At 44.3% G+C, this 27,184-nt stretch overlaps 1 protein-coding gene across 3 annotated transcripts in view; it reads right to left on the bottom strand.

The window, feature by feature from the left end:
* Window positions 1-6,078: 6,078 nt before the first annotated feature.
* The window catches only part of NUBPL (NUBP iron-sulfur cluster assembly factor, mitochondrial), a 357,232-nt gene continuing 336,126 nt past the window's right edge, over window positions 6,079-27,184 (bottom strand). For 2 of the 3 annotated variants that reach the window (XR_008957224.1, XR_008957225.1), the window contains exon 15: window positions 6,079-6,856. The gene's annotated coding sequence lies outside the window, so the exon portion shown is untranslated. The remainder of the gene's footprint in view (window positions 6,857-27,184) is intronic. The other variant, XR_008957222.1, reaches the window with a different exon arrangement.

Below are 27,184 nucleotides of genomic sequence, written 5' to 3'. Positions count from 1 at the left end.
TGGCACCCCCATATTTATTGCAGAATTCTTACAATAGCCAAGATATGGAAACAACCTGTGTCCAGTGATGGATAAATGAATAAAGAAATTATGGCATATATATATATCCTTTCAATATATATATATATTGGAATATCCTTTCATATATATATATATATATATATATATATATATATATATATATGAATATATTTCAGCGATTAGAAAGGAATGAGACCTTGCCTTTTGCAACAGCATGACTAGAACTTGAGGGCCATTATGCTAAGTGAAATAAGTCAGAAAAAGAAAGAGAAATACCATATGATCTCACTTATACGTGGTCTCTAAAATAAACAAACTCATACAGAGAATGGAATGGCGATTACCAGAGGTGGGGCTTGGAGGGTGGGCAAAATGGGTGAAGGAAGGTTAAAAAGTACAGATTGCCAGTTATAAATAAATCGTGAGAGTGTAACTAACATATAGCATGGTGACTACAGTTAATAATACTATACTGCATGTTTGAAAGTTGCTAAGAAAGTAGATCTTAAAAGTTCTCATCACAAGGAAAAAAAATTGTAACTAGAGTGACAGATGTTTAGACTTATCATGGTGGTTATTTTACAATACAATCAAAATAATGAATCATTATGTTGTACATTTGAAACTAATGTAATATGTCAATTATTCCTCAGTTAAAAAAAACAAATGAAACAAAATCTGCTTCTCCTACTTCGCATAGCTGTTGTGAGGATGAAACAAATAATGCATGTGAAAATCCTTTGACAATTCTAATGCACCACACGTGTGGTATATAGTATCATCGTTACTCTTGTAACTAGTATTGACCACATTAATAGTTGCTATCAGAGCCACGGACCTATCCATGTTATAAATAATCTTTCCCTAAAAGTCTCACAATACTGAAAGGCTATATTCCTAGAAAGGGTATAGTGGAGCATTGTTGCTTGTAGAATATGTTTACTTAGAGTTTACAAGTTGCTTTCTGTTTGTGGTGGGGGACCTCAATTTGAACCTAACGTCTCTCTCTAGTATCTAGTTGTATCTGAAGGACTAGCAAAGGACCAGGGAGCTCCTGAGGAGACCAAAGAGAGGAACTACAGAGATGGCTATTGGCCCTGCCCTTAGCATCTGCTTTGGGTTGAAACATTACAACAAAACAGCCTTTGTTAGGCCATAGAACAGATCCTTCCCTCATAGCCCTCAGAAGGAACCAACCCATAAACTTAACCAGAGTTTGCAAACTTCACAACATTGGTGGAAGAAATTGAAGATGACACAAACAAATGGAAAGTTATTCTATGCTCATGGAATGGAAGAATTAATATTATTAAAATGTCCATAATACCCATAGCAATCTATAGATTCAATGAAATCCTTATCAAAATAAACTTTTTTTTTTTAACAAAATGAGAATACTACTAAACTTTGTATGGAACTACAAACAACCCTGAATAGCTAAAGCAATTTTGAGGAAGAACAACAAAGCTGGAGGTATCACAATTCCAGATTTCAAGATATACTACCAAGCTGTAGTAATCAAAACATATGGTACTGGCATAAAGATAGACACATGGATCAATGAACAGAATAGACAGCCCAGAAATAAATCCACAATTGTATGGTCAATTAATCTATGACAAAGGAGGCAAGAATGTACAATGGGGAAAGATTGTCTTTTCAATAAATGGTGCTGGGAAAACTGGACAACTGCATGCCAAGGACTGAAATTGGACCACCAGTTAACACCATACACAAAAATAAACTCAAAATGGATTAAAGAGCTAAATGTGAGATGTGACCACAAAATTCCCAGAAAAGAGCATAGGCAGTAATTTCTCTGACATTGTCTGTAGCAACATCCAAGGCAACGGAAACAAACAAAAAAGCAAAACAAACTACTAAGACTACATCAAAATAAAAAAGCTTTTTCACAGCAAAGGAAAACATCAACAAAACAAACTACTGAATGGGAGAAGATAGTTGCAAATTGATATACTCAATAAGGGGTTAATATCCAAAATATATAAAGAACTTATACAACTCAACACCAAAAAACCCCAAACAAGCTGATTTAAAAATGGGCAGAGGACCTGAATAGACATTTTTTCCAGAGAAGACACACAGATGGCCAACAGACATATGAAAAGGTGCCCAACCTCACTGATGATGAGGGAAACGCAAATCAAAACCACAATGAAGTATTGCATTACACCTGACCTGTTAGAATAGTTAAAAGAAAGGTAAGACAAGAAATAATAAGTGTTAACCACAATGTGGAGGAAAAGGAACTCTCATATGCTGTTGGTGGGAATGTAATTTGGTGCATATACTGTGGAACACAGTATGGAGATTCCTCAAAAATTAAAAATACTGTATGACAGGGCACCTGGGTGGCACAGCGGTTAAGTGTCTGCCATCTGCTCAGGGCGTGATCCTGGCGTTATGGGATCGAGCCCCACATCAGGCTCCTCCGCTATGAGCCTGCTTCTTCCTCTCCCACTCCCCCTGCTTGTGTTCCCTCTCTCGCTGGCTGTCTCTATCTCTGTCGAATAAATAAATAAAATCTTAAAAAAAAAAAAAGAAATACTGTATGACCCAATAATTCCAATATTAGGTATTTACTAAACGAAAATAAAAACACTAATTGAAAAAAAATATATGCACATCAGTGTTTATGCAATGTTTATTGCAGCATTATTTGCAATAGCCAAGATATGGAAGAAACCTAAGCGTCCTTTGCTAGATGGATAGATAAGGAAGATGTGGTATATATACACAATGGAATATTATACATAAAAAGGATGAGATCATGCTATTTGAGACAACATGGATAGATCTAGAGGGTATTATGCTAAGTGAAATAAGTCAGTCTGAGAAAGACAAATACCATATGATTTCACTCATAAGTGGAATAAAAAACAACAAAACAAATGAATAAGCAAACAAAAAACCAGAATCAGACCTGTAAAAACAGGGGACAAACTTGATGGTTGCTAGAGGGAAGGAGGGTGGGGTTTGGGGCAAAATGGGTGAAAGGGAGTGGGAGATACAGGCTTCTAGTTGTGGAATGAATAAGTCATGGGAATAAAGGGCATACCCTAAGGAATATAGTCAATAATATTGGGTTTTAAAAAAATATTTATTTATTTATTTGAGAGAGAGAGCACAGAGGGGAAGGGCCAAGGGAGAGGGTGAGAGAGAATCTCAAGCAGACTCCCTGCCGAGTGTGAAGCCTGAGGTGGAGCTCAATCCCAAGGCCCCGAGATCATGACCTGAGTCAAAATCAAGAGTCAGATGCCCAACTGGCTGAGCCATGCAGGTACTCCTATAGTCAATGATATTGTACTAGCGATGTATGGGGACAGACAGCAGCTACACTTGTGAACATAGCATACTGTATATGCTTGTCTAATCACTATGTTGTATACCTGATACACGATGTCAACATTGTGTCAACTATAATCAAATAAAAAAATTTTTTTAATTTCAAAAAAATAAGGAACCAACCCTATCAACACCTTGATTTCAGACTTGTAGCCTCCAGAACCGTGAGACAATACATTCTATTGTATAAGCCACCCAGTTTGTGGTACTTTGTTACTAATACAGCCTCCTTTGTTATGGTTCTTTGTTACTAATACAGTTAATGTCATAACTAATACAGCCTCCCATTGATAAACTGCCTCTACTTCCAGCCCCTGATAGAGAAGGTGGAACATTCTTGTAAGCTCCCACTTTAGGTCAAAGCTATGGGGAAGAATGCAAGGAGTTCTGCGCCAAGGACAACCAATCTTTAAGTTTGCCAGGACCTAGGATTGCTGGAGCCTGGCTCAGAGAGATGACACAGGACCATCAAAGTATTCTCAGACAATAGGAGGCTGTAGTGGGTCGTGGGTGCTAAGTTAGAAGCCCATGTAGACCCTAGCACATGGCTGCCATTTTGGGTTGTGTACAGGATGAGTAAGCAGAGGAAGCTGATCAAGAGAAAGTAGGAAGAATGGAGAGAGGCAAGTTGACAAGAGAGACTGAAGAGAGAGACAGAGACAGAGAGACTGGCTGGGCCCTCGAGCTGTCTTGTTTCTGCATTTCCTGAAGCCAGATTTCTCTGGGTTCCCTCATGCATACCCTTTAATAAATTCACCCCTTTTTGCTCTGGTAATTTGATTGTTCTCTTTCTTGAACCTAAAGTGAGATGAGTATGACAGCTCGGAGAGGAAACTTCAGTCCCTAGAGAAGAATACACGTAGCAAAAGAATGACTAAGACATTTCACTTGGTCTAACTCCCCATGTTCTCCTGTCTTAATCTGAGAAATAGCAGAGTGAGTTAAAAACTAAAAAATAGCTTTTTCTAAAAGCCCTAAATTTTAGGCACAAGGTAGAATCGTTCTGGAACCCTGTGACAAAGCATAGCCTAAAAAATGGAGAGAAGGGTGGGGGCAGGGGTAAGGGAATGAGCATAGCAATGGAGCTGGAGCCTGGAAGGACTATGGAGACCCAGACGGATCTGCTGAAGCAGTTTGGCCTTTTCCCACAGAAGGAGAGTGGCCCAAACGATACGCATTTCAGAAAGATGAGGATACCAGCAGTGTGTGGGATGGATTTGAGGGGAACAAGACTGGAGATAGGGAGTATGACTAAGAGGTTGTTGCAGGAATCCGGCCATGAGGTGATGGTGGCATGAGATGAGGACAGGACCCTGGAAGAGGACAGAGGAAGGGACTGAGAGGAGAGACGTTGAGGGGGGTAACACTGAGCAGACCCGGTGAGGGAGGAATGGATAAGGACTTACTCACTGAGGTGAACGGTGGCAGAGACAAGTCCCTGCGTTCAGCGACGAAGGTAGCACATTTCTGACCCTTATCACCCCAAGAACCAGTTCCTGACATTTAAGACCTGGGTCCTCCAGCAAGGCCCCCATCCCTAGGGGCTGAAGGCATATGCTAGCCCTGCAACAGCAGGAAAGCTTCTCTCCAGGCTGCTGCTGGCTCAGAGCCTCACGCTAGAGCTCTGTGTTTACACATTCAGGAGAATCGAATCTCACATAATCACATATGTGACAAAGGCCTCAGCTATAAGCAACATTAATGAAGACAAATGAAGGGGCCGAACGCTGCAGCTCGCACAGCAGCTCCCAGGGCCCTGCCTCGCAGGGAGGCTGCTCTGTGGGGGCAGCTCACTTTTGGCCGCAGCTCTTGCCATGCCTGGTGGAGATGTAGGAGAAGCCTCTCACCGAGGGGGCGCCTCAGCTGCTGCCTGGACAGCCTGGGCTTGAGGACAGGCCGTGGCAGGGGGCTTTGCGGGAAGTCTAAGATTCTAAGAGCATGTTTACACAATTTTCTGAAAGTTATCTTAGGGGAGATATGCAAGTAGAGTTTAGTTGGATATGGTCTGATCGTGTTAAATAAACAAGCTCCCTGCATCCTGGTGGTTGTTGATTGGGAAAGTAGCTATTAGAATTTTAATTCCAGCCAGTGAGTGGCCATGCCCCAATAGGCATCCAACAGAGTGCCATGAATCAGTCCTGCATCCAGGATGGGGTTGGCCCTTAGCTCAGTTCCCTCCTCCCCTCTAAGGCCCCTTGTATCTGCCCATCCATTTCTTTTTGTGACAGAACAGAAAACATTCAACTTTGGGAGTTGTGCTCCCACCTCTCCTGAGGGGATCACAGCCAATAGATAAAAAGAAGGCATTTATAAATCAAGCAGCATAGGCCCTGGCTGGCGGGGCTGGGGAGCAAGCAGGCCCCACCCTGCCAGGCTGGGTTTTAATGCGTAGAACTAGCTCAGACAACCTCTGGAGGTGGAAAAGACAGCAGTCTAATGTGCCTTTGGTGAGAGGACAGAAACTACTGCCCCATTCACAGGCAGAAGTGTTTGCTGTGAAAGCATCCAGACCTGGCAGCAGGGAGAGTCTCACCACCATTTCAGGATCTGCTCTGTGAAATTCAAGAGACTGCAGGAGGACAACCTCTCTCCCAAGGGAGGTCTCCGACAGGACAATAAAAGAAAGACCCCTCATCAGAGTCCAAATGAAACATTCTCAGAATTTCCCGACATGAATTAAACAAGCCGATCTTTTTTTTTTTTTTTTTTTTAAAGATTATTTATTTATTTGACAGAGAGACAGCCAGCGAGAGAGGGAACACAGCAGGGGGAGTGGGAGAGGGAGAAGCAGGCTCCTAGCGGAGGAGCCTGATGTGGGGCTCGATCCCAGAACGCCGGGATCACGCCCTGAGCCGAAGGCAGACGCTTAACGACTGTGCCACCCAGGCGCCCCAAACAAGCCGATCTTATTAGATCAATATGAAGGGATTTGAAACTAATTAATCAGTGTAGAGATCAGATGAGTCGACGACGGTGAGACAATGGTATGAAAACTTGGCGCGTCTGTAAAAAAGCCTGCCTGAATTCAGACAGTGTAATAACACCAGCTCTCACCCCCTGTGGAGGAAATTCCAATTGCTCAGTAAAAGAAAGTGAGTTGGGTGACAAATCCACTGTCACCAGCAATCTTCTTCAGGGAATATCCTCTTAATGACACTCAGATTGATTTTCCATTCTCGGAAGGAACAGAAGGAAGTAGAAGTGATCAGAAAACATAAATATCTTTTAATAAAGCCAGGCAGGCTGCTGGAAGAATACATGTGTACAAGAGAAATAATCAAGAAAAATAATGCACTAGGGAAAATGACTTTCCAGCATCAACAGGGTGATTGAATCAATAAAATTGGGATGGGAACCAGCATGGAGCCTCTTACCACACGGCTTACCTGGCAGCTACACCCTCAAGGCGGAGGCAGGGGAAGCTCACGTCTGGGGGGGCCGACCTCTCTGGCTCCAGTTTCCTCCTCTCCTGAAACAAATATTTGGGTCAGATGAACTCTAAGGTCCCTTCTGGCCCCAAGATGCTACTACTTGTTACTATACTAGTGTCCCCTTCTCCATGGTCAGCAGCAGTCCAGAAGTAGATGATTCTCCTTCTGCAGGTCAAGAGTATCTTCTTACAGGCTTTCTCCCGTCACTGAAGGTCAATAGTAGCCTAACGCTATGTCACAATGCCTACATCGTTCGCCTCATTCATCTCCTCATGCAGGCACTTTACCATCTCTCATCATCACCAGAAGAGTGAGTTCAGTACAATAAGATCTTTTCAGAGACAGAGATACCATATTCACATAACTTTTAATACAGTAGATTGTTACAATTGCTCTATTTTATGATTACTCTCTTACCATACATAATAAATTAAGCTTTATCACAGGTATGCATGTATAGGAAAAAACATAGTATATAGTTTTGATGCTTAGATAGTACTATCCACGGTTTTAGGCATCCACTGGGGGGCCTGGAACGTATTCCCCTGTGGATAAAGGGGACTACTGCATTCCAGAGCTACCCCGGAAAGGGGCCCAGGTCGGCACTGACAGAGAAGTGGTGATAACTACACTGTGGGAGGACAGAGTAGGGACTCTAAATCAGGGCTAGACCTGATTTCCATCCACTCTCTTCATTTATCAGAATCTTCTCAGGACCCAGTCAGGTTGTATCATATTATTTTATACTAGCCTAGTGCTATGCTGTCCATGTGGTGACTCAAAGGGTATACACCCCTCATGTTACCTGAAGTGGTGAAAAGCCCTCAGCTTTTGGAGTCAAAAAGAATTGGATTCAAATCCCCACATCATCACCAGCTGGTTGTGTGATTCTAGACTAGTCACCTCCATGTAATGGAATATTCGGCTGCCATTAAGGAGAATGAAGTGGCTCTGTAAGAACTTGCATGGAAAAATGTCTGCAATGTATTATTTAATAGCACACCAAAAGGTGAAAGCAACCCAAGTATCCATCAGTGGATGAATGGACAAACGAAATATGTATACACACAATGGGATATTACTCAGTCTTCAAAAGGAAGGAAATTCTGACACATCCTATCACATAGAACGACCTTGAAGACATTATGCTAAGTGAAATAAGCCGGTCACAAAAGGGCAAATCCTGTATGATTCCATTTAGCTGAGGTGGTCAGATTCATAAAAATAGAAAGTAGAGTGGTGGCTGCTAGATGTGGGGTGGGGGAGGGGAGACTAGGGAGGCAGTGTTTAATGAGTACAGGATTTCAGGAAGACAAAGAGTTCTGGAGATGGATGGTGGTGATAGTTACACAACAATGGGAATGTACTTAATGCCACTCAACTGTATACTTAAAAGTGGTGAAAATGGTAAAATTTTATGTGATGTATGTTTTCTACAATAAAAAAAGTAAATGTCAGAACAGTAAATATAGTATGATCCCATTTTGGTTACAATTTTTTAAATCTCTCTATATTATCTGTGAGCACAGGAAAGTCTGGAAGGGTACATACCATGCTGGTCACAGTGGTTACTTTGGGGGAGTGGGGTTGGAAAGGGGTGCTAATGGATACTATGATTTACAAGTTACATGTGTCTCAAAGCACAAGAGCTTGCGTTCAGTTCTGACAGGGCAATCTCAATAAATTCTGACTCTCAAGATCCTTCTGTTTCCAAAGGAAAATGTATTCATCATTACTCTGGTTACTCCTTCCTGGAATGCGGTCTGTGGCTTTCCATTTTTTACTAAGTACAATCCAAACTCCTTAGCCTGGTATTTAAAGCCCTGCAACCAGCCTCTTACCATTCCCTTTTAACTGCCTCCATGCGCCCCATCACAACCATTCCATGCTCCCTGAGCACAGTTCTTCACCTCCATGGCTTTGACCAAGCCATTCGGTCTCCACTGTCCTTCCCCTCAGTCTCTGCCTACAGATACCTCATCCACTCTTCTGGGACACAGTCTCTGAATCCCTCAGGCAGAAGTGATTTCTCCTTCCTCCGTCAAGGCAATCATGACATCGAACTCATCTCTGATTTGTCTGCGTAGACCTCTTCTCTCCCCTCAGGGCCCCTATGCTCCTTGGGAGAAGGGACCAGGCTTTACGCAGCCTGGTGCGTAAGGCACCTACCACAGCGCACTCATACAACTGCAACAATAGGGATGGCGGGGAGAGCTCAGCACAGTGCAACCCGCGCGACCCCGAGCTCAAGCGCCTGCTTCAATGTTGCACCCTCGGCACCTGGATCACCTTACTTCGTCCCAGCCACTGCCACTCATTGAGCACCTGCATGCCGGCGGCACCGACCTCACAAGATTTCTGTGGTATACGAGGTATTATCCCCACTTCGCAAATGAAGAAACCGTGGCACAGAGATTAACTTGCCAGAGATCATACCACAAAAATGGGAATTTGAACTCAGGCCTGACGTCCTAAAACATGTGTTCACAATACTTACAATCGACGGCCTCACCAGGAGGCTCGCGCATGGCGTAGGCGCTCCGTACTTGAGCGTTGAATGACTTCAGTCGGAGGGCGGGCGGCGCGCGGCCGGGAGAGCGCGGGACGGCGGGACGGCGCGGGACGGCGGGACGGCGGGACGGCTGACGCAGTGCTGTGAAGCCCTGCGGTGCTCTGGGCTCCCTTGAGCAGCGCCAGCGCTAGCGGTCAGTTCATTCCCGCCCGCCACGTTCAAAAGAAAACTCCATCCTGGCTCTACTGCTCCGTTCAACCACAGCTTTCTCTTCACTCTCTTCCTCAAGCAATTTCAACACCCATTTTCTCTCCAACAAAAGCCTCATCTCTCCCCCAAACAGCCAGGCTCTGCTTTTATCTGTAGAACCTCTCGGATCCTGTCCTCAGACGTGCAGACATGATTCGGCCACTCGACCTTTTGTGCTCTTCAGAGCGCTGCTGGTGCGGAACGTGGGAGAGGCTCTCAGACACTGAGAAGAGATTCCAGGGGCTCCAGGAAGGGCAGGAAGGAGGGGCTGCCCACTGCCCAGAGAAGTGGGCGCCAGGGTGCATCAGCGCTTCCTCACAAGCGCACGGTGTCTGGAGACCTGTGCTGCGCCCATGCGCCCCCAGAAAAGGTGGCTAGTCTGAACAGAGATATGCTCTAGGTGTAAAACCGGCTATTCCAAGATTTCACAGGAAAAAAAGGCTGCAAACTCTCTCATGAATAATTTTTAATGTTGATGACATGTTAAAATGGTAAGATTTCGGTTAATTAGATTCAATATACATATTGTTAAAGTTAATCTCACCGTTTCTTCCTAATTTCTTTTTTTTCTTTTTTTTTTTTTAAAGATTTTATTTATTCGACAGGATAGAGACAGCCAGCGAGAGAGGGAACACAAGCAGGGGGAATGGGAGAGGAAGAAGCAGGCTCATAGCAGAAGAGCCTGACATGGGGCTCGATCCCATAACGCCGGGATCACGCCCTGAGTCGAAGGCAGACGCTTAACCGCTGTGCCACCCAGGCACCCCTCTTTCTAATTTCTTTAATGTGGCTAGAAAATAGTAAATTACACATGTGACACATTTCTGGTCAGAGACCATCCAGACCCCCAGACTGTTTCAGACCCACGCCTTACCCAACCACTGGGGGTTCCGGCTGCCTGGACTCAACTTAACCCCACTTGGACTTTCTGTACAGCCGCAGCTATAGTGACCCATACTCTGGAGCTTAGAAGTATCCTGGCCTCTAAGCCAATTGCAGAGTTTGAATATAAGAAATAGCTGGATCTTGGTGCATTCACTCGTATTTCCCTCTCCAGCCCATCTCCCCTGCTTCTTTCATTTCAGACAGTGGTTCTCAACATGCGGTCCCTGGACCAGCAGCATTTCATCACCTGGGAACTTGAACTTGCTAGAAATGAATTATCAGGCATCATCCAGAAATTCTGATTCAGAAACTGTGGGGATAGGGCCCAGCAATCTGATTTTTAATAAGCCCCAATGTTAGTCTGATACATGCTGTTTTCTTTTTTTCCCTTTTCAAGTTTTTATTCAAATTCCAGTTAACACAGTGTAATACTAGTTTCAGGTATAGAACTTAATGATTCATCACTTACATACAACACCCAGTGCGCATCCCAACAAATGCCCTCCTTAATGCCCATCATCCATTTAGCTCATTCCCCCACCCACCTCCCCTCCGGCCACCCTCAGTTTGTTCTCTATAGTTAAGAGTCTGTTTTCTGGTTTGCCTCTCTCTTCCCCCGCCCCCCATGTTCCATCCATTTTGTTTCTTAAATTCCACATATGAGGGGCGCCTGGGTGACTCACTCAGTTTAGTGTCTGCCCTCAGCTCAGGTCATGATCCCAGGATCCTCAACGGAAAGCCTGCTTCTCCCTCTCCCTCTGCCTGCTGCTCCCCCTGCTGTGCTCTGTCAATAAATAAATAAAATTTAAAAAAAAATTCCACATGAGTAAAATCATATGGTATTTGTCTTTCTCTGACTTAATTCGCTTAGCATAATACACTCTAGCTCCATCCACATCATTGCAAATGGTAAGATTTCATTCTTTTTGATGGCTGAACAGTAGTCCATTGTGTGTGTGCGTGCCACATCTTCTTTATCCATTCATCTGTTGATGGACCTTTGGGCTCTTTCTATAATTTGGCTATTGTTGATAATGCTGCTATAAACATCAGGGTGTATGTACCCTTTCAAATGAGTATTTTTGTTTCCTTTGGGTAAATACTTAGTAGTGTAATTGCTAGATAGTAGGGTAGTTCTAACGCTAATGTTTTCAAACCACTGTTTTAGTGCATTGTTTTTCAAACTTTGCTGCATATTTTGACCACCTGGGGAGCTTTTAATCTGGGCTTTCCCAATGCTCAGATCACACCTCATGGCAAGTAAATCAGAATCTCTGGGGGTGGGACCCAGGCATCTGTTTTTTAAAAACTTCTTCCTTGATTCCAGTGTGTAGATACAGTCTAGCACCATTGTCTAAAGGTAAAGGACTTGAGAATATCTGCCAGAGCTGGGCAGGCTGCAGTATGTAAGTGGGACAGCCTCACTGGGGGACGGGGTGGGGAAGACAGGGCAGTGCATTTTCTAATGGCGTGAGAAAGAGGCTGAGCTGTGAACACGCAACCTGGAAGGTCTCTTTCAGTAGGTCAACCACTGTAATGAAACAGGGTTTAGTTCTTTAGATTTTCTGAAGTTGAAATGACATGTGGAAAGGGAACAGATTTTTCCCACAGTTCACCCAGAGGTGAGGTCAAAAGAGGCCTGAGTCCAGGTATGTTAAGAACAGCGATGTCTAACTATTAGGGTTCCAAAAATTGTAATACATGTTAGAAACTTACATTTATTAAATTAAGGCTTGTAACACATGTAAAATTTAAAACATACACAAGGCAATGTAATCATCCTATTCACAATGTAATAGCAGGATTTATTTTTAAAATTCATGAGCATGGTACCAAAATTTAGAAGTTTAAATCTGATGATAATTTCCTTCTTCCAGTCCTATTAGCATATCTTTGGGGATAAAATTTACAAAAAGTCCAAATTTGAGGCCTTTGGTGACCATGAGATCCATGGGTGAAAGTCCCTCCTTTGTTGTGCCCCGGTATAGGTAGGTTGGGGCACATGGGAAGGAAGTGGGGGCTCTGCAGGTGTGCACGAGCAATGCCAGCCTCTCTCCAACCCCCACCCACCTGACACACAGTTTGTGCTGTCTCTGCTGTTCGCCGCCCTCCTGGCCTGTGGTACCCCCTGTCCGTAGGCACACTGGGCTGCTGGCAACAGAAAGAGAGCAATGACAGTCATAAGACCCCTCCGTTCACCATATCAAAGTAATTCCTCCAGTTTGATACACAGTTGTCTGGGGAAGGGAGGAACTGGGCAGCACCTGCAGTATTTGGGGTTTATAAAAGCACATATTCTTGTGTTCCAGAGGCTAGACTGGGGTCAGGACTCAATGTGACATTATACTTTAGGAAGAAGAGAAAGCAATTCCAGACTGAACAACAGTTATTGACTGAGTAGCAGGCACATCAGTGAGGAGCTGCAGATGGTCCCAGAGGCATATGCTTTCTCCTCTGAGAGGTGAACTCAGAGACATGCCCGCTAAAGAGACCCCCAGCCGCATGCCTCAGAGGTCTCTAAGGCCCATGGCAAGGTCTGTGGGATCCACATAGTGCAGGCAGCCTGGGCACCAGAGGATGAGGAGTAGCGGGGGTGGGGGAGGGATGGGGCAGGGAGGAACCAGCAAGTCCTGTTGTCACTGGCTCCATGTGAATGTCACTGGCTCCATGTGAATCCATGGCTGCCACAGTCTTCCTGTTTCCTAGAGATACAAGGCCAGGCCTCAGGCCATCTTCTCTCCTGGAGACCAGAGTTTCTAGGGAAGAAGGTCCACACCCAGGCAGGGGAGGGTGAACACTGAGATTCAAAGTCCAAGGCCAGCCCTTACATTTCACAATCAGAGGGAACATCTACTATAAACCCATGGTATCCTTGGCCAAGGCAAAGTCTGATTCCTTGGTCTCATTCGCCCCATTACCTCCCCTCTGGGTCCATAGGTTCCTGAGTTTCTTTAACCTATGGAAAACATGAGGAGGAGGGGGAAGAAAGGGAGAGGAAGGGGGGAGGGGCAAATAAGCACATGGCCTGCCCGTAGCCCCAGGGCACCAGGGTGGTAAACACTTGGAGGGAAGCCAGCCGTCTGGCACCTCAAATCTTCCACACCTCCCCAGCCAAGACTCAGACTTGTATATTCCGGGCTCTTATGCCTCATTTAACCCAGGCTTTAACTTACCAAGACCTGGGTCTGGGTTATTCCATCCAGAACTTTCCTCTGGAAATCTAGATTGTAATGCAAGATGTACATTCTCAGAATCAGATTTCTGAGGCCTAAATGCAGGACAGTGTGGACTTAGCAGTCTGGCTACATTCCAGTTCCGTCAGTCCATCAGATGAATACCAATGAGGTGTTCACTGCTTCCGCAGGATTCCGGAGACAGCGATGGCCCAGGTAAATCAGAAGTACCCAGCCAGAGCTCAGCTGGTCTAGTTATTTAGGGAGAATAAGGAGAACACAGAGGGTCTGAGATGATTGGTGGACTCAATCCTGAGGTTGCCGTATTGCTCCTCCATTGGCCTTATAGCTACTGGTCCTAAAATCTAGCCCTCGATTCTGCAGGATGGAAGACCGCTTTTGAAAGACAACCTGAGACAAACCCAAATGAGAGTCTTGCAACAAGTATCACAATAATAATAGTAGTGTTGGTAATGATGGTTGACACACATCACTAACTGTGCCAGGTGTGATTCTAATGCTTCACATGGATTTACTTGGCATAGGATCTCTGGGGCAAGGTAAGGACCAGCCTCACCAAGGTGGACTCAGGCAGCTCCCCGGGGGACAGTCCCTTCCGCACTGCCAGTTCTCTGACACAGATCCATTGTGACTCTTCAACTTTAACCTGCTAGTTCAAGTCTTAGCCAGCGGAGGACCCAGGCCAACCCCTCACCCCATGGGAAGGCGAGCAGGCCCCCAACGACTGCACTAAATGAACTTGCCTTTAGGAGAAACACAGGAAGGAGGGAGTGTGAGCATCTCCAGGAGGCAAACACTGTCTGCTCATTGCTATTGCTCCCCTAGGGAGCCGTGGGGGTGAGGGGGTTGTCTCATTTTATGAAAATATGATACATAAAAAGCCTAAATTAAAATGAATCAGAAAATTATGATTGCCTCTATAAAGCAACTTGCTCTGGAGTACCTTTCTGTATTTCCCTAAGTATATTTAAAACAGGATTTCAAAATTAGATTTACTGAAAGCTCATCAAGTACACATGCATTGCATGGTGCACAGCTTTATAAGTGCCCCTAAACCACTAGTTTGCAAGAACCTCATTTTCCGAGGAGTGTGGCCTGCGTGAGGGAGGGGGAGAAGGGAGTAAAAACAACATCACAGCAGCTGCTGACCGTGTGTGGGCCCTAGGCGTTTCGGCACCACCATGTGGTCCTTACAACACGCCCGTGGGGGAGGAATCACCATCTCCATTTACAGATAAAGAAACTGAGGCTAGGGAGGTCAAATGCCATCCTCTGTACTGCAGAGCCATTAATAGTAGAGATTTGTTGGAAGCCAGGCTTTCCTGACCCCAACAACCAGAACTATAGACAAGGTGCAAACCAAGACAAGGTCCAGCCATTCTCCAAAGTTAGTCCCATGGTTCCCTAATTACAGATGTGGTTGCAGAATCCCGTCATTTCCCTTCTTTTTGACCTTCTTTGTCTCCTCCCTCCAGTCAGAATGAATTTTAGCTGCGTCTGGAGCGGAGTCTGCCTCCGGCTGCAAAGAGCAACTCAGTCGCTGGGGCCAGCCCAGCTGGTGGGTCTGTGAATAAATGCCACTTCCAGAACCATTCTTCAAAAACCACAGTTTGACTAAAAGGACTCAGATGCCTGCGCCTGTCTACAAGGGCCATCCCGCGAAGCTGCCTGCTTGACCAAGAGGTGCCCTGGCTGTGGAACCACACAGGTGCACCGAGTGTCAGAGGAGCACAACAGGAAGTTCTCAGAAAGTCCCCCCCCCTCCGCCCATTCAGAGCAGTTGAGCTCCACGTGGATTTAGCATCCTGATGCGCCAACACCCACTGCAGACCCGGCGTGTCTAACAAATGCAGCGTTCAGCCCCAAGACGCTGAAATTGTTACCTCATGTTAAAAATCGGACCTGAAGCTGCAAGCAATTAGCACTGCATCTGTGAGGCTAGGGGAAGACAACCAAGAAAACAGGGGCTTAAAAGGACTATTTTGGTCCAGATGGAAAAATGATACATTGTGTGCATGGTAAAATCTTTTCAGATATGTTTTTAAACCTTAAATTTTAAAATTCAAGTTTTAAATGCTATTCTGGGAAAAGCAGCAGGATTCCTTTAACATCAGGAGATATGTAAGTAAACTAAAAAGCAGTTGGAGTCTTCAGTAAAAGAATTAATGTAATAAATGAACTCAGGCGTTGGTGCAAATTAATCAAACTGCATAAATTACAAACTTTAATCAGTTACGGAATTTCAATACTCGAAGGGATCTTGGAAATCATCTGTTCCAAGAGCAAGAATTAGGGAAAATAAATGGTCAGGTGGAGAAAAACCTTCTGACTGGAGAAATGCACAAAGAAACAAAGAAATGCTGTCAGGAGGCGGCGTGCATGGGGGTTCACACAGATAGCCCGGGTTCAAAGCTCATGCCTGTTTCTTGATGGCAGTATAAACTTGGCCGAGATGTTTGACCTTAGCGAGCGTTTATACCTCTGTAAACTAGGTAGGTGCAGCACAAGGTTATTCTGAGGCCTAAGGGAGACACTCTACAGAAAAGGCTTAGTATGGTGCCTGGGATGCCATATGGTGCCTGGGACATCAGCCCTCAGTAAATATTAGCTCCATAGAAAAGGCAACTCTACAAACAGAATCTAAGTGTGCCAAACCAACACACTGTGTATCACTGGCCTTTCTCTTATGTGTCTATAAAAGAAAAAACAATATGTAGTAGACCTAAGTACTCAGATTTCTGGCTATGAAAACAGGACATGGTACCCAAGGTCTTCTTGGAATTAAAAAAAAAAAAAAGGTCTTCATAGGAGCGATCCCCATCTCTGCTAAGAAAGAAACCAGACCTGATAAGCAAGACAAGAGGACCCATGGAGATGGTGACTCTCCTCTTTTATAAGCGTGAGTGAAAGCACCTTGGCAATGGCTGTTAATGCAAAGCTGTCCCAAAGTTACGTAACTCTGGGCCAGGTATTTACCTGGCCAAAAGAGGTCCACAATGAGCCTCAACGGTGTTCAATTTTAGCCTGGAAATGAACCAGTGTTGTACAGTTGACTGACTGAGAAAGTTAAAGGTTAACCAGTAAGACATAACTCTATATTTGGGTGTCTTTATGTCTTAACATAAAGTTAATTTGGCCTTATCATATAACATTGATTAATTATGCTGAGGAGGGCAGCATAAAATCACGGGAGAATCAAAGGCTGTGGAATAGAACAAATCCTGGACCTACCCATTGGTACCGTGAGATCTTGGATAAGAGATATAATCTCTTTTTTTTTTTTTAAGCATTTTCAAACTTTATTTACAGAGATATAATCTCTTAATTCTTGGTGTTCCCATATGTAAAATGGGGATAACCATGCCTGCCTCATGGGTTGCCGTGAAGGGCGGGCACAGTGTCTGCCACATACTCGTACCTAACAAGTACTTGTTACGTTCATAAGCAGCTCTATTTTTGAATGGAGAAGAGGGCTATCCTTGCCTTACTCAGTTTCCCACACTGATAGGGATTCTAGCCACTCCAGACCAAAGCCAAGGAACAGCCAGCACTCTGTTCAGTAGCAATGCACCTAAATTACAGACATGGTGTTTGTGAGGGGATTCACCCTTCCCAAACCTGAACCTACCGGGTCAGAAAAGACAGCTGGACTTGAAGCAAGAGATAAGATTCTTCATCCCATTTCTGCTACTAGCTAGCTTTTTGTGTTTTGTCTGTTTGGTTGGCTTTGTTTTGACCTTAGGTGAGTCACTTAACACTTAACCTGTGTCTCCGGTTCCAAATTTATAAAACACGAGGGATTGTTTTTAGACTAGACAATATCCAAAGTCCCTTAGAGCTTTAAAAATTCCGTGTTTCTATACTTGGTTCATGCTGTTTGTTAAAACGTGTGACTATACTCTACTCCAAAGGCCACAGGGCCCTCCTCTCGGTCTTCCACCTTGGTTCAAGCCATGATTTGTTCCTGAAGTTAACGGCTCCATGTAAACAGCAATTGCACAGACAGAATCGAAGTGAACCAGGGGTCACTGCCGCACCTTCTGCTCATTCTGGAGATCAGCAAAAGCCAGGTGTGCTGGGAGGAAATGGATCGGCCACGAAGACAGGATTTGACTGTGACAATGAGTTTTCTGACGAGTTTAAAGCAGCAGAAACTCTCTGAAGACTACTTTATACCTAATAATGCCACGTGGATTAAAAACCAAAATGCAACCTCCCCTACCTCTGCAGGCTTTTGTTTCCTGCGGCTGATATTTATTTCACTTGATTCCAAACTGATCCCTCACCCCGGAAAACATTTCGGTCAGAATTCAAAATAAAATGAGGGCATGTGCCAATCAGACCAACGGGGACAAGCGCTTTGGTTTTATAGACTATTCACATCTCACAAAACTAAGTAGTTGATTCATCATTGTAATCTTCCCAACACTTAGCAGATTCTTGTACCTGGCAGGCTGGGAGCTCTTTGAAGGCAGAGATGATATTTCCACCTCTAGCACGGTGTCCTGGTGTATTATAGATGCTTGTTTAAGTTTGCTACGACTACCTGAACCAACAGCCACAGGCAGAAATGTATTTCCTCACCATTTGGGAGGCTAGAAGTCTAAGATCAAGGTGTCAGCAGGGCTGGTTTGTTCTGAGGCCTCTCTCCTTGGCTTGTAGAGGACGGTCTCCCTCCTCTGTCTTCACAGGTCTTTCCTCTGTATGCCTCTGTCCAAATCTCCTCTTCTTTAAGGACTCTGGTCATATTCTCTTAGGACCTACTAACCTCATTTTAACTCTTTCAAGACCCTATCTCCAAATATAGTCGCATTCTGAGGTACCGTAGTTTAGGACTTACACACATATAAATTTGCAGTGGGGGGGGGGGTTACACAGTTCAGCTCATGACAGCGCTTGATAGTGTTGATGAGTAAATGGTGGAAGGATAGGTCAATGAACAGATGGACTGGATGGATAAACAACCAAATGGTCAACAAATACTTGGTGAATTGAGCAAACTCACATAGTCACTTGTGAAGACTGGCTTTTGCTATAACATCCCAAAGGTTCTTAACGTTATATATTTTAATCCAGCCTTACCAGATGTTTTTAAAAATTACTACTCACCAAGTTCTATTAAGCTGACAAAGAATAGCTATACCCAGACTTATTAATGCCATTTCCCCTGACCCGATCATTCTCACTTGTAGACTTCTTGGACCCAAGAGAATATCAGTATTTGCCTACAACAAATAACTACTACTTCACCCATAAACACCTACATACTTAGAAACTTCACATTAGGGGAGCAGAAAGAACTAAGAAAATAGTTTTAGTTAGATCTGTTGCCTGATAGTTCATGGTTCGTGCCTGGTTTTGTTTGTTTTTAACTGAACCTGGCTTCAACTTAGTTCCTAGGTTGTCTTAGTACTCAGATTCCATTCAATGAACTATAGAAATGCCCTTATACAATTGTAGGGAAGGCAGAAAATGCCCTAGGGGCCTCAGTGAATCTCTCCTTTGATTTCTTTGGTCACTTTGAGTGTCTATCGTGTCTTTGGTGGCATAGAAATTCACGAGCCCACCCTCTCCTGCCAAAGTTCCTTCTCTGTCTTTCCATCTGGTTATAGAATGGTCCTATGTAAACCTACTAAGGTCGTTGTAGGTGTGTGTCTGGATGGAGTCAGCAAGGTCATTGTGCTCCTTGCCCTGCCCCACAGTGTCCTGAGTCATGCTGCTGGCTGCCAGTCTGACTCAGAACTACTTTGTGTCAGCCTTCATCACAGCGGGAAGCGCAGCCAGAGAACACACCCAGCCTTAATGAATGAGCTGTCTGTGGCACAGCTAGTGTGGTATCGGTGCACAGGTGTTATGGGACCATGTAACCCTCATTCATTCATTCCTCGCTCATCTATTCCCCACCAGAAATCTTGTTCAGCAGAACAGCAGTAACAAAAGCCTCCCTTGAAGCAAGTATGTTGATTTTAAAAGGTTCCATTATGATTTATACCAATTCTGTGCTTAAAAATAGTAACACGGAGATAAAGGGACAGTGTGAGTTCTAGCTGTATAACATGTGAATTAGGTATTAAAATTTAAAGACGAATGTATTGTGGTCCTTTGTCAATGACAGTGATGAATTATCCCAGCTATGACCCTTGAGCAGACTGGCTACTCTCAATTTAGGATAAATCCATTCAATTGTCCCTCAGCTGCCCTCCCCTGAGGCTTCCTGAGCTGAGGTAGTATTCATGAGTATTTCCATACACGGCATGAGGCATGATGCTGTTTGGTTTTGATTACATGTACAGAATGGGCCCTGCTGTCCTAGGTTCTATCTGCAGAGTTCTTTACCCATTCCCACATACTTAGACATTTGTGTTGGGAATTAATCAAATACGTTCATGTGCTATAAAACTTCTTGTCAGGAATTCAAACCAAGTGATTTCTGACCTCTCTCCGTCTGCCTCACTTTTTAAAATGTGTTTTAACTGTCCTGTTTTAGACATGCTTTATTGTAAACCACTTTATATTCTTTTTGAGAGTAGGTGGCATATAAATCATACTTGAAGAAAAACCTTCAAAATAACATAATATTCCCAGAGTGTGAAAAGCTCGGTGGGGAAGCAGCAAGGTGGAGGGCTAGTTCCCCTCAGGCCCACCCAACTAGGCACATCTGTCACTCCACCATCAGGCCCTGTTCTCTGCAGGCCACGGAATGATGGAAGGACCATTCAGAGGTCTGTTCGGAGCCCTACTCTGCCAGAAGTAGAGCATCTAATTCATTCAAGCCTTGCTCTGACGACAATCTCATATGCCAGAAGGACCTATTTTTGGCCAATGAGGGAGAACTACATGGATGACAGCGTGGAGGTGACTGGCACTTGGAGAGAAAAGGAACCTTGCCATCATATGATTTGTAAGAGCCAAAGAAGGGAATATGAGCATTTTGTATTCCTGAAACCGTAAGCAAGCACAACCCCCACAGGTCCAGAGAGAAGGGGTGAGTCAGTGGACTTAAACTCAGAGGGCAGCATACCGTGGAGGTTAAAGTGCACACTCAGGAATCTGGACAGACCTGAGTCAGGCTCCTGACTCTGCCCTCACAGCTATGCAGACATCACTTCCCTGTATCTCAGGTTCCCCAGTAGGATCACGAGTAATAGGACCTACCTTCAATGTTGACTGTGAAAATTCAACGAAGTAAAGTATATAAAAGCCTCTAGCACGATGCCTGCAAATAAAGACCTCCTATTGTTGTTGTTACCACCGTGACTGCAGTCCTCCTATATGTAAGGTGCTAGGCTAGATGCTCTTTGGTCCCATGGTCAGAGACTCTAATCATATAGAAATTGACTCTAGAAGTATCAGAGACTCCACATAATATAATTCTATCTACTCGTACATAATTTCAGAGAGGAAGAAGAGAGGAAATGATCCAAAGAAATCACTGTGTCTCTAATTAGCTTATATTTTATAAGGATACATACAAAGTCAGGAAGGAGGAATTTGCAACCAAGAGCAGATACAAAGGAATGGCATGAAATGAAGAATCAAGTTAGGGCAGAAGGAGGCTGGGCGCTGGGACTTGTGCATACATAGAACAATAAGAACCGCCCGGTATGCTCAGAACAAGAAAAAAAGAGAGAGAGAGAGAGAGAGAGAGAAGGGTTGGCCTACTGCTTGGGGCAGATGACGCAGTTAACTTAGAGGTGATAGAGTGAAACAGAATTACCCAATTCCTAGTTCGTTCCCATCTTCTCTATCAAGAAGATCTGCAAGCCAGAAAGGAGAGCAAAACATGGCCAAGAGGAAATTAAAGTCTGAGATATAAGGAGATAGGAAGAGAGCTCCTGGCTGCTGCCTTTAAGTCTCCAGGCTCCCGTGAATTATATCTCAGAGCCATCCATTCATGCACCCAAATACTCACTGCAGTGGGGACAGCAAAGTAAACAGCCCTAGTACCCTAAAAGAACATGAATTCATGATAATGATGTCTGAAAAAACTGGCAATGAGGTAATACATGAGAGTTTATGAGGCATGGTAGAACTTCCAGAAACTTGCAGAGAGACAAATGTCCCCATTTTAGTAACAGTCACTTTTAGCAAAATTTTAGCAGAGATTAGATACCTCGTGTTGACCCAGGAAGATGAATACTGGTCAGATCAACCTCATCCCTCACACGGGGTTCCTCAGATGGTAACAGTGCGCCACAGGTGTTGTAGAGTTAGGAAACGGTAACAAACAAGGCCACGCAATTTCCTCGTGAACCAGGTGGGGAGAAAGGCTCCACGATAGGACAGTTGGGAGAACTCAGAATGGCTCAGCTATAATCCCCAAAGAGGACTGGAGAACAGGCTTGCATAAATCTGGAGACGGATTTTAATGGCACTTGACACAGTCTTCAGTACCTCTCTGTTCAGCTGGCGATCTTGACTTTCAGGACAAGGAAGTTTACTGACATCTGCTGGGAGAAAGACCAGGAGGCAGCCAGTGGGTGGAGGAGGGGTTAAGAGGCCAGCTGTGGAAGCAGGGAGCCTGTGTTTGGATCCCAGCTCCAGTCCTTACTAGTCGTGTGATGTTAAGGAAGGTATGTATACTCTCTGACTCAATTTTCCCATCTAGAAAATGGGGATAATAATTGTACCGACCTCACTAGATGAGGTTGATTAAACTGGTATGCATAAAGGGACTTAGAAGAGTGTCTGATTATAGGAGTTACCAGGATGCCAACCACTTCTGGCAGGCTGAAATGGTGGGACCCTGCAAGATGAAAGCTGAAAGACGAACTATTTATGATAAATTACAGAAGAATGATGAAGGCTATAGAGAAAATGAGTCAGGGTAAGGGAGAGGAGGTGGTAGAAAGAGAGGTACTCTGGGAAGGTGGTCTCTGAGGACCAGGGACTGAAATGAGGGGCTGAGCCATGTAGTGCTGGGAAGAGCAAAGGCCCTAAAGCAGGAAAAGGCGGGGGCTGGAAGCAAGTACGTGAGGCGGGAGCCCAGTGGGCATGCTGCAGAGAGGTTAACTGAGGTTAGAGAGGCTTCAGCATGTGCCATCCTACCATCCAGGCAAAGTATGGGGGTTGTGAGCAGGAGAAAGTTATGATTTTAAGTGATCACATCGGCTACTTTTTGAAGAATATGCTGAAGAGGAGTAAGAATGGAATTAGGGAAATCAGTCTGGGGGGATAGTACTCTAATAGTTTTGTGGCATTTTTAAAAAAAGATTTTATCCATTTGAGAGAGAGAGATTACAAGTGGAAGGAGGGGCAGAGGGAGAGAGAGAGAGAGAATCTCCAGCAGACTCCATGCTGAGCTTGGAGCCCCATGTGGGGTTCAATCCCTTGACCCTAAGATCATGACCTGAGTTGAAATTAAGAGTCAGATGCTCAACTGACTAAGCCACATGAGTGGCCCAGTTTCATAATATTTTAAGAAAGAGATGATGGTGTCTTAGTCTGGGAGAAAATGGTAAAAGGTGGCAGACTCAGAATATATTCTGAACGGTGTGATCCTGATTTTATAAAAAAGAAATACACCCACACATATACTGGAAAGATACATATGCAGATATTAATAGTGATTATCTCTAGATCATGCTATTCATGATGACTTTAATTTCCTTCTTTGTGATTTCTTCTGCATTTTTCAAAGCTTCCCCAACAGACATGTAGTATTTAAGAAATCGGGGGGGGGGGGGAGGGGCGGGGAGGACATTTTTGGAAAAGAAACAATCAGTTATCCAAGGACAAGCCAAGTGAGGTGAGGATCAGTGCATGCCTAAGAGACTCAAGGATGTGACTGGCAGCAATTTCAATACTTACTGACAGTTTAAATGACTGCCTAAAAAAGTAATGACTGCAGGTAATAGGACTTAATTTGCATAAGTACCTCCCTCCCTGTGGAAAGTGACTGTCCCTTTCCACTCCGCTTTATTCCAGCCCACCTGGTTTATTATATGCAGCTCTGAGTCCCACAATCAAGATCTAAATGAGTTAGAAGAGAACAATCTGGATAGGGAGGGGACTTCGAACCACACACAGTAACAATAGGAGTAGTTACCACCCACTGAGTACCCACTTCGTGTCAGGCACTTTCAAAAATGTGGAGTTGAACTAGGAGTTGATTTGAATGGAAGGGAAAAGGTGACAAACGAACATATTTTTGAGTACTAGTGGAGCTACTGCATTAACACTTTATCATACTTTATCACATCTAATCCTTACCATGATATTCTGAGATAAGTATTATCTCTGATTTAGAGAGCTGAATTGAATTCATGAAAGAATTAAACTCATGAAATTGAATTAGGGAAACAGCACTGCGTCACTGGGCTCCAGAGCCAGACAGCCAGAGCTGAAGTCCTGGAGGCTATCCACAACCTTGGCCATGCTACTAAGCTTTCCTTCAGTTCCCTCATCTACAAAAGGGGGCTATCTCATGGGGTAGCTTGAAGATTAAATTAGTTAATACATGAGAGCACTTAGCACAGTGCCTGGCATATAGAAAGCTCAATAAGCATCTGCTATTACTGTTGAGAAAACATACCTAAGATCACGCTGTAATTTGGGGAAACACTAGAGAAGAAAAGAATCTGAGGGGCCTGCCTAATTACTTCCTAGTGGTGAAGGTCTGTCATAGGGAAGAAGAGAGGCTTATACTGACTTCAAGAAGTAGAACCAGATTCAGAGAATATAAGTATAATGCGGTATTGGGTAGAACGCAACCTTAGATTAGTTAGCTAGGTAATGCCAGTGACTTTTCTGCCTAAGCAGATACCTATCCCCCACCTTCTGGGAAAAGTCATTAAGTGGTTCTTATGATGCTGTGAGATGCCATGCCCTGTGGCTCTAGAGAGAGAAAGTAGTAAAGGATCTTAGAGTGCGACAAAGCCTGCATGTGTAGTACCCCTTGTTATGCAGAGCTGGTCTCTGATGAGAGCTGGGAACGCACAGAAGCTCAAGAGTCTCCCTGATAGGATAAACCCCGTCAGAAGCCCTCTGGGGTTCTCAAAGACCCCAAAGGGGTCCCCCAAATTCACCATGAGGAAAGGGGCAGTCTGGACTGAAGGTCTTGGTCACCAGCAGGGATGCACAGTAATCCTCGAGAGAGCTGGAGGAGGCTGGTTCCAGCACAGGCTATGGCTGAGACTGGAAACCTGGATCCGGGTGTGATGGGGGTACAATGACTATCGAGGACTATAAACTAAGAGAGTTGTCATCTTGGAGCCCAAGCACATGCAGTCTGTGGAGGCTCTAGGCAACAAGGAACTCTGCAGCAGTGGGGGAAATGGTGTTGGACTGTGTGGAGCCAATTTATAACAACACTGCAGACCACTCAAACCCAAGACTGACCCTTTGGAATGAATGAAGACCAGGGTGTTCTTGGTGTTCTTGGATGTTTAGAAGAGGTGGGAGGTGGCTGGGGCCTTATGAGAGAAATTTTGGAATCCCTACTAATGTGAGCAGGAAGGTGTTCTGACAACTGATTGGCGGTGGGGGGGGGGCGGAGATATATCTATTCTTTGTAGCACCCCTCCCCCAAACTGGTGAAGAATGTAACATCAATCATATACAAATCGTAAACAAGACTTGATTAAACTCAACATCCAGGACTTTCTAAAAACCAGAATTAATAATAACAGCTCGTATTGATTTGACACTCATCATATGCCAAACACTTTACGTGCCATAGTTCATTAATCTTCACAAAACCCTATGAGATAGAGATGATTTTCATCACCATTTTACAGGACACTGAGGCTGGGAGAAGCTAAAATACCTTGTTCATGGTAGACACTGAAGGAACGAGAATTAGCTGATAGAGGCGCTTGATCGCGGAGCCTATCCTTTTCACCAATGCGCCAATCTACCGCCTGTAAAGATGGAAAGGGAGATGCAAAGCCACGTGGCGATGCCGTTGATGGGATGAGAACAGATGAGTGGGCTACAATACCCATAAAGTCTTTCCTATGCCGCCACACTGAGATATTAGGCTTCCCTGCAACCTTAAGATCCTGTGTGTTTCATTTATCTCTACAGAATTGCTATCAAAATGAGTTGTTACAAGTGGAAAATAAGCATAGGAACTATGGCTAAGGAATATAAAGATAAACCACATATCGAGACACATTCTAAGTCTGTAGGTCAAATTTCATGACAACGGCCTTCAGAGGAGTAGCATTTGTCCATTCAACAAATATTTATTACATGCCTTCTGTGTGCATTGTTCCAGGTGCTGGGTGTATTGTAGGGAGCTAAACAGACAAAGATCCTTACCTTTGTGGATTTTACAGTCTTATGGGGGGAGAGAAAATAAACAGTAAACCTAATAGCTGAATAAACTAGGTGGTATATTAGAAGGCTTTAAGTACTCGGTCACAGTTGCAGTTTTAAATTAGGCTGGCAGGGGAGACCTCTTTGAGAAGGCGATACTTAAGCAAAGGCTAAAGGAAGAGTCAGTCATGTAGGTGTCTGAAGGGAAAACATGTGAGGCAGAGGACACCCCCATAAAAAGGCTGGGACAAGAGCCTTGCCTGAGTGGAGGAGATGCAGGGAGGCCCGTGTGACTGGGGCAGGGTTAGGCGAGGAGTAGGAGGTAAGGTCCAAACAGTGAGGGAAGGGTGGCAGGTCTGCCAGGCTTTTATAGCAAGTAAGACGAGGAACTGTTGTGGGGTTTAAAGTAGAGGAGCGACAGGATCTAACTTGCACCGAATATATTAAAATGCACTGTATTTTATTTGTTTTGACTTGAACATATTCTTTATCACAGAGATCGTTGCTCGTGAGGAAACGTCAGCGTGAGGTACAGAGAACCCCACCAGTCTTGTGATTGGACTGGAAGGGGAGGGAGTGGGTGGATTTGAGTAAAAATAGTTTTGTCATTTAGTTCAAAGAGCCGCTGGGAGGAATAACTAATAACAAATAGTTGTAAAGGTCACTGCAAATATGAAGGGCTATCAAATGCTAACCACTACTTAAAAATAAAAAGCCTGTCATTATTCTTTGGTCCAGGAGTCAAGACCTCTAGCAGCCCTGGCCAGCCTGTTAACGCTTTGGTGCCTTTAAAGGACTTCCCCCTTAACCTATGATATCTGACAGCCGGATCTCCCATCTACAGCTCTGGTGGAAGGAAGAGAGCTGTTTGTGTCCTCAACAACAAAACACAGAGGGTGATGAACATTTGTTAAAAAAAAAAAAAAAAAAAAGAAAGAAATTCTTAAGCTGTGCTTTCAAGATTCCCTGAAAAGTCTTGAGTGTTTAAATGAGTGACATGGGGATAGATGTAAAAAGCTCTTGCAATGAATTGTTTACACCAATCCATCGGGTCATGGAAATTTTGCTCGAGATCTGTGTGTGTGGGAACAACACTAGAATACTAGCTTGCCGGTGCCAGCTTTGAAACCGACACAATGAATAGCTATTGTTCTGACACAGTATCCGGCTGCTCATGTCTACACACACTGAAGACGACCTTCCTCTTTAGAAATAACTTCCAGCCATTATATCGTTTTTCAAATTGTTACCGGTGTACCCGATGT

This window comes from Ursus arctos, unplaced genomic scaffold (genome assembly GCF_023065955.2).
Source record: "Ursus arctos isolate Adak ecotype North America unplaced genomic scaffold, UrsArc2.0 scaffold_37, whole genome shotgun sequence".
Lineage (NCBI taxonomy): Eukaryota > Metazoa > Chordata > Mammalia > Carnivora > Ursidae > Ursus > Ursus arctos.
This window is presented reverse-complemented; position numbering and strand designations above follow the sequence as displayed.